Source organism: Spermophilus citellus (assembly GCF_964194105.1).
Source record: "Spermophilus citellus genome assembly, chromosome: 5".
NCBI lineage: Eukaryota > Metazoa > Chordata > Mammalia > Rodentia > Sciuridae > Spermophilus > Spermophilus citellus.
The window spans coordinates 159,635,820-159,649,725 of NC_138186.1; the positions used below are offsets into that span (position 1 = coordinate 159,635,820).

The 13,906-nt window shown below is 41.1% G+C and overlaps 1 protein-coding gene across 4 annotated transcripts in view; it reads left to right on the forward strand.

Annotated features, from left to right (window-relative positions):
* The window catches only part of ESR1 (estrogen receptor 1), a 385,015-nt gene that overhangs the window by 63,477 nt on the left and 307,632 nt on the right, over positions 1–13,906 (forward strand). The window contains exon 2 of one of the 4 annotated variants that reach the window (XM_081294002.1): positions 9,594–9,682. The exons of the other annotated variants lie outside the window; for them this stretch is intronic. The gene's annotated coding sequence lies outside the window, so the exon portion shown is untranslated. The remainder of the gene's footprint in view (positions 1–9,593; positions 9,683–13,906) is intronic. 4 annotated transcript variants of the gene reach the window in all.

The following is a 13,906-nucleotide window of genomic DNA, read 5'->3' on the forward strand; positions in this document are numbered from 1 at the left end:
TGCGATTTCCCTTCTCACTCCCTTTCCCTCGTACCTCTCATCCCTGTTTAATGTTAATCTTCTTCTCAAGCTCTTCGTCCCTACCCTGTCCTTGGTTACTCCCCTTATATCAAAGAAGTAATTTGGCATTTGTTTTTTAAGGATTGGCTAGCTTCACTTAGCATAATCTGCTCTAATGCCATCCATTTTCCTCCAAATTCTATGATTTTGTCATTTTTTAATGCAGAGTAATACTCCATTGTGTATAAATGCCACATTTTTTTATCCATTCATCTATTGAAGGGCATCTAGGTTGGTTCCACATCTTGCTATCGTGAATTGTGCTGCTATGAACATCGATGTAGCAGTGTCCCTGTAGCATGCTCTTATTAGGTCTTTAGGGAATAGATGGAGAAGGGGAATAGCTGGGTCAAATGGTGGCTCCATTCCCAGCTTTCCAAGAAATCTCCATACTGCTTTCCAAATTGGCCATACCAATTTGCAGTCCCACCAACAATGAACAAGTGTACCCTTTTCCCCGCATCCTCTCCAGCACTTGTTGTTGTTGGACTTCATAATGGCTGCCAATCTTACTGGAGTGAGATGGTATCTTAGGGTGGTTTTGATTTGCATTTCTCTGACTGCTAGAGATGGTGAGCATTTTTTCATGTACTTATTGATTAATTGTACGTCCTCCTCTGAGAAGTGTCTGTTCAGATCCTTGGCCCATTTGTTGATTGGGTTATTTGTTATCTTATTGTCTAATTTTTTGAGTTCTTTGTATACTCTGGATATTAGGGCTCTATCTGAAGTGTGTGGAGTAAAGATTAGTTCCCAGGATGTAGGCTCCCTGTTTATCTCTCTTATTGTTTCTTTTGCTGAGAAAAAACTTTTTAGTTTGAGTAAGTACCATTTGTTGATTCTAGTTGTTAACTCTTGCGCTATGGGTGTCCTATTGAGGAATTTGGAGCCCGACCCCACAGTATGTAGATCATAGCCAACTTTTTCTTCTATCAGACACCGTGTCTCTGATTTAATATCAAGATCCTTGATCCATTTTGAGTTAACTTTTGTGCATGGTGAGAGAAAGGGATTCAGTTTCATTTTGATGCAAATGGATTTCCAGTTTTCCCAGCACCATTTGTTGAAGATGCTATCCTTCCTTCACTGCATGCTTTTAGCCCCTTTATCAAATATAAGATAGTTGTAGTTTTGTGGATTGGTTACTGTGTCCTCTATTCTGTACCATTGGTCCACCCGCCTGTTTTGGTACCAGTACCATGCTGTTTTTGTTACTATTGCTCTGTAGTATAGTTTGAAGTCTGGTATCGCTATACCGCCTGATTCACACTTCCTGCTTAGCATTGTTTTTGCTATTCTGGGTCTTTTATTATTCCATATGAATTTCATGATTGTTTTATCTATTTCTACAAGAAATGCTGTTGGGATTTTGATTGGCATTGCATTGAACTTATAGAGAACTTTTGGTAATATCGCCATTTTGATGATGTTAGTTCTGCCTATCCATGAACAGGGTATATTTTTCCATCTTCTAAGGTCTTCTTCTATATCTCTCTTTAGGGTTCTGTAGTTTTCATTGTATAAGTCTTTCACCTCTTTTGTTAGGTTGATTCCCAAGTATTTTATTTTTTTTGAGGATATTGTGAATGGAGTAGTTGTCCTCATTTCTGTTTCAGAGGCTTTGTCGCTGATATACAGGAATGCATTTGATTTATGCGTGTTGATTTTATATCCTGCCACTTTGCTGAATTCATTTATTAGCTCTAATAGTTTCTTTGTAGACCCTTTTGGGTCTGCTAGGTATAGAATCATGTCATCTGCAAATAGTGATAATTTAAGTTCTTCTTTTCCTATTTTTATGCCTTTAATTTCTTTCGTCTGTCTAATTGCTCTGGCCAGTGTTTCGATGACTATGTTGAACAGAAGTGGTGAGAGAGGACATCCCTGTCTTGTACCAGATCTTAGGGGGAATGCCTTCAATTTTTCTCCATTCAGAATGATGCTGGCCTGTGGCTTATCATAGATTGCTTTTACAGTGTTGAGGTATGATCCTGTTATCCCTAATTTTTCTAGAGTTTTGAACATAAAGGGATGCTGTACTTTGTCGAATGCTTTTTCTGCATCTATCAAGATGGTCATATGGTTCTTATTTTTAAGTCTATTGATGTGGTGAATAACATTTATTGATTTCCGTATATTGAACCAGCCTTGCATCCCAGGGATGAATCCTACTTGATCATGGTGTATAATTTTTTTGATATGTTTTTGAATCCGATTCACCAGAATTTTATTGAGGATTTTTGCATCTAGTTTCATTAGAGATATTGGTCTGTAGTTTTCTTTCTTTGAAGTGTCTTTGTCTGGTTTAGGCATCAGGGTGATGTTGGCCTCATAGAATGTATTTGGAAGTTCTCCCTCTTTTTCTATTTCCTGAAATAGCTTGAAAAGTATTGGTGTTAGTTCCTCTTTAAAGGTTTTGTAAAACTCTGCTGTATACCCATCCGGTCCTGGGCTTTTCTTAGTTGGTAGTCTTTTGATGGTTTCTTCTATTTCCTCTATTGTTATTGGTCTGTTTAGGTTGTCTATATCCTCCTGACTCAATCTGGGAAGATCATATGACTTAAGAAATTTATCGATGCCTTCACTATCTTCTATTTTATTGGAGTATAAGGCTTCAAAATAATTTCTGATTATCTTCTGTATTTCTGAATTGTCTGTTGTGATATTGCCTTTTTCATCCCGTATGCTAGTAATTTGAGTTCTCTCTCTTCTTCTCTTCATTAGCATGGCTAAGGATCTGTCGATTTTATTTATTTTTTCAAAGAACCAACTTTTAGTTTTGTCAATTTTTTCAATTGTTTCTTTTGTTTCGATTTCATTAATTTCAGCTCTGATTTTAATTATTTCTTGCCTTCTACTTCTTTTGCTGTTGTTTTGCTCTTCTTTTTCTAGGATTTTGAGATGAAGTATGAGATCATTTATTTGTTGGTTTTTTCTTTTTTTAAGGAATGAACTCCAAGCAATGAATTTTCCTCTTAGAACTGCTTTCAATGTGTCCCATAGATTCCGATATGTTGTGTCTGTGTTTTCATTTAACTCTAAGAAGTTTTTAATTTCCTCCTTGATGTCTTCTAAAACCCATTGATCATTCAGTAACCTATTGTTCATTCTCCAAGTTATGCATGATTTTTTCTTCCTTCTTTTTTTTTTTAAAGAGAGAGTGAGGAGAGAGAGAGAGACAGAGAGAGAGAGAATTTTTAATAATTATTTTTTTTTTATTTTGGCGGACACAACATCTTTGTATGTGGTGCTGAGGATCGAACCCGGGCCGCACGCATGCCAGGCGAGCACGCTACCGCTTGAGCCACATCCCCAGCCCCTTTTCTTCCTTCTTTTATCGTTGATTTTCAGTTTCATTCCATTATAATCAGATAAGATGCATGGTATTATCTCTACTCCTTTATATTGTCTAAGAGTTGCCCTGTGACATAATATATGATCTATTTTTGAGAAGGATCCGTGTGCTGCTGAGAAAAAAGTGTAACTACTTGATGTTGGGTGGTATATTCTATATATGTCAATTAAGTCTAGGTTGTTAATTGTGTTATTGTGTTCTATAGTTTCCTTATTCAACTTTTGTTTGGAAGATCTGTCCAGTGGTGAGAGAGGTGTGTTGAAGTCTCCCATGATTATTGTATGGTGGTCTATTAGACTCTTGAACTTGAGAAGAGTTTGCTTGATGAACATAGGTGCACCATTGTTTGGGGCATATATATTTATGATTGTTATGTCTTGTTGATGTATGGTTCCCTTGAGCAGTATGTAGTGTCCCTCTTTATCCCTTTTGATTAACTTTGGCTTGAAATCTATTTTATTAGATATGAGTATGGACACTCCTGCTTGTTTCCACAGTCCATATGAGTGGTATGATTTTTCCCAACCTTTCACCTTCAGTCTATGTATATCTTTTCCTATCAAGTGTGTTTCTTGTAGGCAGCATATTGTTGGGTCTTGTTTTGTGATACATTCAACTAGCCTGTGTCTCTTAATTGGTGAGTTTAAGCCATTAACATTTAGGGTTATTATTGAGATATGGTTTGTTCTTCCAGCCATATTTGTTTATTAATGTTACTAAACCTGATTTGTTTTCCTCTTTGATTACTTTCCCCCCTTTACTGTCCTACCTCCCACTGTTGGTTTTCAATGTTATTTTCCATTTCCTCTTCCTGTAATGTTTTGCCAAGGATTTTTTGAAGAGATGGTTTTCTAGCTGCAAATTCTTTTAACTTTTGTTTATTGTGGAAGGTTTTAATTTCATCTTCCATCCTGAAGCTTAATTTCGCTGGATACACGATTCTTGGTTGGAACCCATTTTCTTTCAGTGTTTGAAATATGTTATTCCAGGATCTTCTAGCTTTCAGAGTCTGTGTTGAGACATCAGCTGTTATCCTGATTGGTTTACCCCTAAATGTAATCTGCTTCCTTTCTCTTGTAGCTTTTAAAATTCTCTCCTTATTCTCTATGTTGGGCATCTTCATTATAATGTGTCTAGGTGTGGATCTCTTATGATTTTGCACATTTGGCGTCCTGTAGGCGTCTAGGATTTGGGATTCTGTCTCATTCTTCAAGTCTGGGAAGTTTTCTCGTATTATTTCATTGAATAGATTGTTTATTCCTTTGGTTTGGAGCTCTGTGCCTTCCTGTATCCCAATGACTCTTAAGTTTGGTCTTTTAATGTTATCCCATATTTCTTGGATGTTATGCTCATGGTTTCTTAGCAGATTTGCTGAGCTGTCTTTGTTCTTTTCAAGTTGAAATACTTTGTCTTCATTGTCTGATGTTCTATCTTCTAAGTGATCTACTCTGCTGGTAGTATTCTCAATTGAGTTTTTAAGTTGGTTTATTGCTTCCTGCATTTCTAGGATTTCTATTTGTTTGTTTTTTATTACCTCTATCTCCCTGTGAAATTGATCTTTTACTTCCTGGATTTGTTTATGTAGTTCCTTGTCAAAGTGATCTTTCATTGTCTGATTTTGCTGTCTCATGTCTTCCTTGAGACTCCAGATCATCTGAAGCATGTATATCCTGAACTCTTTATCTGACATTCCATCTGTTGCAGCTATTACCTCTTCTAAAGTTGAGTTGACCTGCATTGCTTGTGGTCCTTTCTTTCCTTGTCTTTTCATACTGCTCGCGTTTCTTTCTGCTTGGTGAAACTGTTGTTTTTTGAAAATTTCCCCCTGTTTATTTATACTGCTCTTGTATAGTTGGGAAATCTCCCTTGCAGGGAGGGTAGTGGCTGTGCTCCTCCTCTAATTAGGGTGATCTGTCTACCACGCTGGTCGGTCGCAGGTCTGCCTACCCTGCGGGCGCGGGTGGCGGCTCTGCTCTGCCCCCACTCCAATTGTGGTGACGTAACTACCACGCCCTTGGGTCATTGGTCCTGATCCGGATGTGGGCGGTGGCTCTGCTCGGCCCCTACTCCAATTGGTGTGAAGTGTCTACCACGCTGGCAGGCCTCTAGGCCTGTTCCACCGGTGGGTCGCAGGTCTGCCTACCTTGCGGGCTCGGGCGGCAGTTCTGCTCAGCCCCCACTCCCAGTGGGGGTACCTGACTGCCTCTCCAATGGGTTGCTGGGCCTTTTCCGGACACGGGCGGCGGCTCTGCTTCACCCCCACTCCAACCAGTGTGACGTGACTGCCTCAGTGCTACTTGTCCACCACGCTGGCAGGCTACCGGGCCTGTCCTGCTAGTGGGTCGCAGGTCTGCCTACCTTGCAGGCTCAGACGGCGGCTCTGCACAGCCCCTACTCCAAATGGGGTGACTTGGCTACCGCGCCGTCGGGTCGCTGGTCCTGTTCTAGGTGTGGGCGGCTACTCTCTTCGGCCCCAGCTGCAGTTGGGGTGTCGTGATACCACGCTGGCGGGTCACTTGGCCTGCTCTGGGCGCAGGCGGCAGCTCCACTCTGCCCCCCTGAAGCACCCAGCAGGACCTGGACCGAGAAGCAGTCACCGCAGATTCCCCAGCCCTGGGCCAAAGCAGCTTCGGGAGCCAGAACCCGGCCTCTCTGATCCCGGCTCACGCTCCACTAGGAGCAGGCTCCAAGGAGCGACCCCCGCGGGTTCCCCTGCCCCAGGCCAAAGCAACTCCAGGAGCCAGAGCCCAGCTGCTCCAAGCTCTCCGAGCTCGGTGCACGCTCCGCTGGGAGCAGGCTCAAAGACGCAGTCCCCGCGGGCTCCCCAGCCCCGGGCCAAAACTGTTCCGGGAGTCAGAACACAGCCGCCCCGAGCTCAGCGCACGCTCCACTTGGAGCTGGCCTCAACACGCAGTCTCCGCAGGTTCCCCAGCCCTGGGCCAAAGCAGCCCTTGGAACCAGAATCCGGCCGCTCAGAGCCCGGCGCACGCCTTGCCAGGAGTGAGCCCCTTAGGAGTATTCTCCACAGGTTCTCCAGCCCCGAGCCTGAGTGATCTGTCTTCGAGACGCAGGCAAATACCAGCCTGAATTCACCTGTTCCGTAGCTGAATGAGCTGAGATCAGTAGAAAACAGGGATGATTACATCAGCTCTCCAAGATGGCGGCTGCTGTCCTCCTCCGTGGTCCGACCGGTGTCGAGAATCGAACTGGACCGCTTCTCTCCTCTGTCTCAAAGCTGGAACTCAGCACTAAGCACGGCCATTGCACCACTGGCAGGAGCCCCCAGAATCCGCATCGCTGCACTCCCGCTCTGGCACCTCACCGCTTCCCAGCACGCGCAGCAGACTCCAGCCGCGGGGCGGTCAGCAGATCAGGCAATGCGACCCTCCATGCGGAGAAATCGCCCGCGTCCGAGCCCCCGCAGCCGAACCTCGCGCGATGGAAATCCGTCCACTAGATTCTGGAGCACCTCAATTTCACTGGAAATTCCCAACAAGATAGCCTTCAGCTGTTTCACCTCGTCTTTCTCCTGCACAGTGACGCGGCGCACGGGGGTGATGCACTCCCTTCGCCGCCATTTTTTCTCCTCTAATTGGTCTTTTTCCCTCTTCTTGGCCTCTTCCTAGGAATCATTATGTTTTCTCAGTGACATCAGTCTGCTGCTGTGGGAATGAGTGGAATGTTATGTCCAAGGTCAAACAGATTATAATAGTGCAGAGCGAGGATGTGGAGAGCAGTCAGAGACAGCGGGGAGATGAGGGAAGGAGAAACCAGAGATGGCCACACAGAGAAAGCCTTCAGGAAGGAGAGTAAATGGAGACCAAAAATTACAATCAAGATAACCAATGGAAATAAACATTTTTGCATTAGAATTAGGATTTGAAAAAGAAAGAAAAGTTTATTTTTAATTAAAAAATGTCATCTGTAATTTCCTGAGTTCAGAAAGAGAAAAATGTGTGTGTCTTACATGAGGTTAAGCCTTCCATTGTCAGCTAAGAAGTGTTACTATTAAATCTGTCACTGGAGAAAACATAGAAATCTCTACTTTCTATAATATTATTATTTTATTTGGTAAAGGGAAGATAAAAGTGTGTTATTCTATTCATGTTTTGGCCTATATGGTAAGACTTATGAATCAAAAGACAAACTGAAGATGCTGAGGATTTTCCTTAATATTTAATTATTTGGCTAAAACTTGATTGATTTCTTTCATTCGGGTAGTGACTATGTGAGTATTCATCTTCACTGACCTTACCTGGGAAAATTACTGAGTCTTAAATCAGTTTTCGGTCTTTATCTTATTTAATGTGTCAGCCACTGTTGATCATTTGAGACCTTCCTTGATTGGGCTCCCGTTGTACCCTGATTTCTATTTCTTCCCTTTCTTCATTGGTTGTACTTTCTTAGTCTTCTTTGCTGGTTGCTCCTTATTTCCAGTCTTTCAGAGTTGGGAGTTCTCTAGGGTTCAGTCTTTGGACTTCTTTTTCCTTTGTCTCTTCAATTCTGGTATATGGCTTTAAACATATCTATCATATCTGTCTTCTTGAACTCTAGACATGTCCTCCAACCAACTCAACATCTTCACCTGCATGTCTAACAGAATTCTCACACTTCACATGTCTAAAACAAATTCTTAGTTCTCCCTCCCCTCCATAGGTATTCTCATCTCACAACAGGTACCATTTTAATTTGGGTAGATCCTTCCTTCCAGGTCTCAGGCCAAAACCTGTGGGATAATTCTCAACTTCTCTCTTCTGTACTGCTCATCTAAATATCAAAGAATCCCTTTGGCTTTATAATAAAAATACACATGGAGTTTAACTACTTCCTGCTGATGCCACCCCTGTCATCCTGATCCTAGCTAATCCATGTGTTGCCTGGATGTTATTGTAGTCGCCTTAGAACTGGTCTTTCTGCTCCTGCCTTTCCTGCCTAGGTGCAGTCAGCTCTATCTGTTACAAAGGGAAATCAGATTGTTTCAAGACTGTTTAAAGTCTCTTAATCACCTCCATGGTCATTCAGTAAAAGTCAGACCTGCATGTCCCCAACCTTATCTCTTGGATTGACTGCCGACTCCATTCATTCTGCTACAAGCACACTGTCCTCTGATCTAGAAAGTTTATATTTGCCATCTCCTCAAACATGTGGCTTGCTCCTTCATTTTCTTTAGGTGATAATTCAGATGTCACCTTAGTGGGGCCTTTTCTATCATTCTGTTCAGAAATGCAACACCCTGCCTCCCCACTGCCCATATCCACTTACTCCTTACCTGATGTGACTTTTTCCCCTTTGTAACCTTCTAACCCACTGTGTCTGGCTCCCGACACTAGAATAATCGATCTGTGAGAGCAGAGTTCTTTGTTTTGTCCAATTCTGTATTTTCAGTATTTAGGACGTTCCTGGGCACACAGTAGACATGCAATCATATTTTTAAATGAGTGTAGAATAACACATTATAATTGGTTAAAATAAATCAAATGAATTCATAGCATTTCGCTATTAGATTGAATAAGAAGGAAAAATATATGTTGGGCTGAGGGGAGGGCACAGTGTGCAGAGAACCCTACTTGGCATTGAAGTGGGGGTTCACATCGGCCCTCCCTAACCTCTTCACTGGGCAGGTTCCATTATCTTTCTCCGGATTCCAACCAATACTCTTGTATACACCTTTTACTTGTACTGAGGCTATTTTAATGTTCCATTAAAAACCATTTAAAATTCAAAAACAAGGCAGTATTACTTTAACTCTGACCTTACAAGACTCTCAGTTTTATAACTGTTTAGAGAAAATGTGGAAAGGTTGAATATGTTTGCTGGCCTCAATCTTTTTATTACTCATTTCTGTAAAGAGGCTTTTAAGGACATATTAAAAAGTTTCCATCTCTCTTGTCTCCTGCCTTCCTTCTCATCTTCCCTCCATGTGTCCTAACAGTCGAAAGCAAGACCCTGAGAGTCTGAGGGAATGTGTTACTGCAGGACAGACAGGGCGGGAGCTGGCCTCCAACTTTGGATCTGACCTCAGAATAACTGCCCAAGTGACAGCTCTCGAGGAGAGTGAGCTCATGCATGTTGACTATCAGCAAGCTCTCGGCTGCTGTCCCACCCAGGGGCTGATGTCCTCACTTGGACCCTTTGTTCTATTGTGCTTTTGAAGATGAATTTTCTCCCATTCTACTAGAGCTGATGAAGGCTTCCATCTGACAAGTGTTACAACCGAGGAGGCAAAAGACACCCAGCAGGATGTGGAGTGGTCAACCAACACAGCAGGTAGTTTTTCAGAGAAATCGGGAAGCCAGCAATGACTTCATCCATTTCCTATAATGAGGCAATTTTCTTGACCTTGAGGAATCTATCAAAGTGTGCTTCTAAACACAGAGGCCGTTTCTAGGGATAGCTGTAGAACAGCATTTACTGTCCACTGTATACCGAGGCATGGTAGTTTATAAACTCTAGCATAGCTTATAAAACTTTAGAAATGTGAACTTTTGCAAAGACTCCAGAATACTTGGTAGTTCTGAATGTTCATGCCATATAAATTCTTGGTGGTTTCCTATCTTGGCTATTTAGCATTCTTTAGAGACACCTGTGTGCTAGAAATATAGTAGGAATTTGTGTGCAATTTTGTTACTCATGGGCTGGTTTGTTTCTCTTTCATATTAGAGATAGCAAAATAGATGCTAAGATGCAAACTACTGGGCTGGGGATGTGGCTCAAGCGGTAGCGTGCTCGCCTGGCATGCGTGCGGCCCGGGTTCGATCCTCAGACCACATACCAACAAAGATGTTGTGTCCGCCGAGAACTAAAAAATAAATATTAAAAATTCTCTCCCTCTCTCTCTCTCTCTCTCTCTCTCCTCTCTCACTCTCTCTTAAAAAAAATAAGATGCAAACTACTTTATTGTTATGGATGTCTCAGGGGGGCCTCCTTTCATCAATGCAACTTAAAATATACTGGTCTGTTCTGTTCCTTTTAAATGCATTTATTTAATAGTCCTCAATCGGTTTGTTCTTTCTGAGCTATTGCATACTACTTCAAGAGAAGTGGCAATAATGATGCATTTAGAATCAGAAAATTATTGCACATTGGAGCTACAGAGGACATTAGAGAACATCTAACCCAATCCCTTAGTTCACAGAAGAGGAAGCTAGCACAGGCAGTGACTCACCCAAGGTCACACACTGATTTTCTGTCAGATTTGGGCATTAAAATCTGCCTCTCCTCATTTCTTCCCAGTGCTCTTATATCATTTGAGTTATAATAACATTACTGTATGGTTTGTAGAAAAAGAGCATAATGCATGCTGCAATGTTGCTTTGGATGTTGGAGATTCCTGTGATAAATTCATCCTCTGATGTGATATTTGATAACTTGAAAGTGGTGTGGACGTTTCTTGGCATCCCAGAAGGTTACTATTGCTCTAAAGGGTTTCCTTGACTCCCGGCTCTTCCATTTACACATTTTCTGAGCTTGGACAAGTTTCTTCCCTGTTTCCCATGTGCTGACCTCTAGAACACCTCTTCTGTTATTTCTACCAGTTCTCTCTTTGCTGCATTCCTCCTGTTTCCTCCTGGAAACTGGAAGGAAATACACATAATGACCCATTTCAACACCCAAAGGCAAAAATGACTAGCCTCTGTAGAAAATGAAAGTGAGAGTATTTTGTTTTGTTTTGGTTTAATTGTTGTTGCTTTTTAATGTGTGAATATTTTGCATGTAACCCCCTCCCCTGGGCCCTCCCCCTCCCTGGAATGCAGTATGGATGTCCTTAATTAGGGGTTACAGACTGACAGGATGGTGTTATTTATTGTGTTGGAGGAACCAAGAGTATGGAAAGAGTCTCCAAACCTGGGAAATGAACAGACTTCCAGTCTTGAGAATGGTTTGTCAGTGGTGACATCAAAAGAGGGTGTGTTGGCTACAAGAAAGCTCAAGAGGTTACCCAGAGCTCAGAGGCCTTTCTAAGACACTTCACTTGTCATTCATTCACAAATTCAGTGAATACTTGATGGGAATACTGGAAAGATGGTGAGACTCCTGCCTTCAAGGAGCACACAGCTGTTAAAAACTCAGGAGCCTGGAGGAAGGAGGAAGGACGTGGAGAGAGAGCCATGCCTGGAAGGTGACTTGCCATCAGGCAAGGATGACAGGGGTAGACTAACGGGAAGGAGACTAAAAGCTGCAGGGAGTCACAGGGGGCCCAGCACTGCAGGAGCACAGAGTGTGGGGATCTCCTCTCCCCTGCTCTGCTGCCAACAGGTGAGGCTGGCAAGGAGGGCAACCAACCGCCCTGCTTTATCCAGGACTCAGAGTTTCTTGAAAAGAATTTCAGTACTCAAACCAGGAGAGTCCTGGGCCAAACCCCAGGACGGTTAGATGCCCTATCTTTATGTAGGTATCTGCCAACAGAATTGAGGGCTGTCTGGTTGTTTGTCTTGTTTTTCTTTTTAGTGATAGAAGAATATATTAAAGATGGAATATGAAAAAGGAGGAAAGGGGAGGTATGATGTTTGTAGATCAGATGGAAATATTCTTTTTGTTTCTTTTTAGACTTGTTTATTCATTTATTTCTAATTTGCTATACATGACAGCAGAATGTATTTCAACTCATGGTACACAAATGGAGCACGATTTTTCATTTCTCTGATTGTACACAAAGTAGTCACACCATTTGTGTCTTCATACATGTACTTAGGGTAATGAAGGCCATCTCATTCTACCATCTTTCCTACCCTCATGTCCCCTTTCTACCCCTCTCTCCCCTTTGCCCTATCCAAAGTTCCTCCATTCCTCCTATGCTCTCCCTCCCTCCCATTATGGATCAGCATCCACGTATCTGAGAAAACATTCGGCATTTAGTTTTTTGGGAATGGCTTACTTCACTTAGCATTGCATTCTCTAACTCTATCCGTTTACCTGCAAATGCCATGATTTTATTCTCTTTTATTGCTGAGTAATATTCCATTGTGTATATATACCACAGTTTCTTTATCCACTCATCTACTGAAGGGTATCTAGGTTGGTTCCAAAATTTAATTATTGTGAATTGTGCTATAAACATTGATGTGGCTGTGTCACTGTAGTATGCTATTTTTAAGTCCTTTAGGTATAAAGTTTATACCCAAAGGGGGATAGCTGGGTTTATACCCAATGTGGGATAACTGGGTCAAATGGTGGTTCCATTTCAAGTTTTCTAAGGAACAGATGGAGCCATTCTTTTTTTTATTGGTCTTTTTTATTTTTTATTTTTATTTGTTTATTTTTTAGTCATACATGACAGTAGAATGCATTTTGATATATAATACATACATGGAATGTACATACATCAGTCATATTGTCTATTCTATTCTGCTGCCCTTCCTATCCTCCCTACTCCTCCCCTCCTCTACCATCAGATGGAGCCGTTCTTGATGAAGGATGTGTTCATACTTGGGAGCAAGAGTGCTTGAGCACCCGAGGATCCAGGGGTGGGACTCTAGGGGTCCACACACTTGGGCTCCTGAGAATGAAGATTATGTCTGGGAACACAGTGGTGGAAACTGATGGAAGAAATGGAACAGAAAACACATTTAGTGGGATTTCTTTAAAATGTCTGGTTCCTATTAACAGTTTATTAACTATGCTTGAGATGATCATGTAATTACATTCATCAAAATTAAATTTTCTTCTGATTTATGATATTTATCAGTGACAATGATGATTATTAAAGATGGATTAGATAATTTCCTCTAAAAATTGTGTTATATTAACCTATAGAAGTTTCACTGTCTGCCACATATTTTTAAAATTAATCTTGAGTTCAAATAGCACATTTGTAAATATAGTGCTTCATGTGATTCTGTTGGCACTGAACACACCTCTCTGTTTTATTTCCCTTTTAATCAATTAGAATAACACTGAGCAATAGAAATATGTCAAACAAAGTCATTTAAAAGTTTCTAGTAATTTCTCTTTAAAAAGTCATGAGAAACCAATGAAATTAATCTTGATAATATATTTTGTTTGACACAATATAGCTATGTCACAATTTCAACATATTGTTAAAGAGATATATTACATTCTTTTGATCCCTACTAACTCTGCAATTTACATAAAAATTTCATTAGGAATATTTGATCTATATGTACATATTTTAAATTTACTTTTTAAAAAGTAGATTCATGTATCTAAGTAGCTATAACTGCATTTCAGTTTTCAATGGCTGAGTCGAATATTCATTTTAAAATGAAAAACAGATTGACTAAGATGAAATATATTTTTATAGTAACTTGCCTTATTTAAATCTTCATTCTCCAAGTGTTATAGAGCTTGCAATTAGTCTTTGACAGAACCAAAAACACAACAGGTGCCTCTTCTCTCTGTACCCACAGCACTTGAAATATTTGCTCATGACAATAAATAAAAAAATTGGATGCCACCTTACAAATTTATTTTTAAATCAAGTTTCGACTTTGAGTTTTAAAAGCAAAATATAGTAACCATGGATTTAGTGAC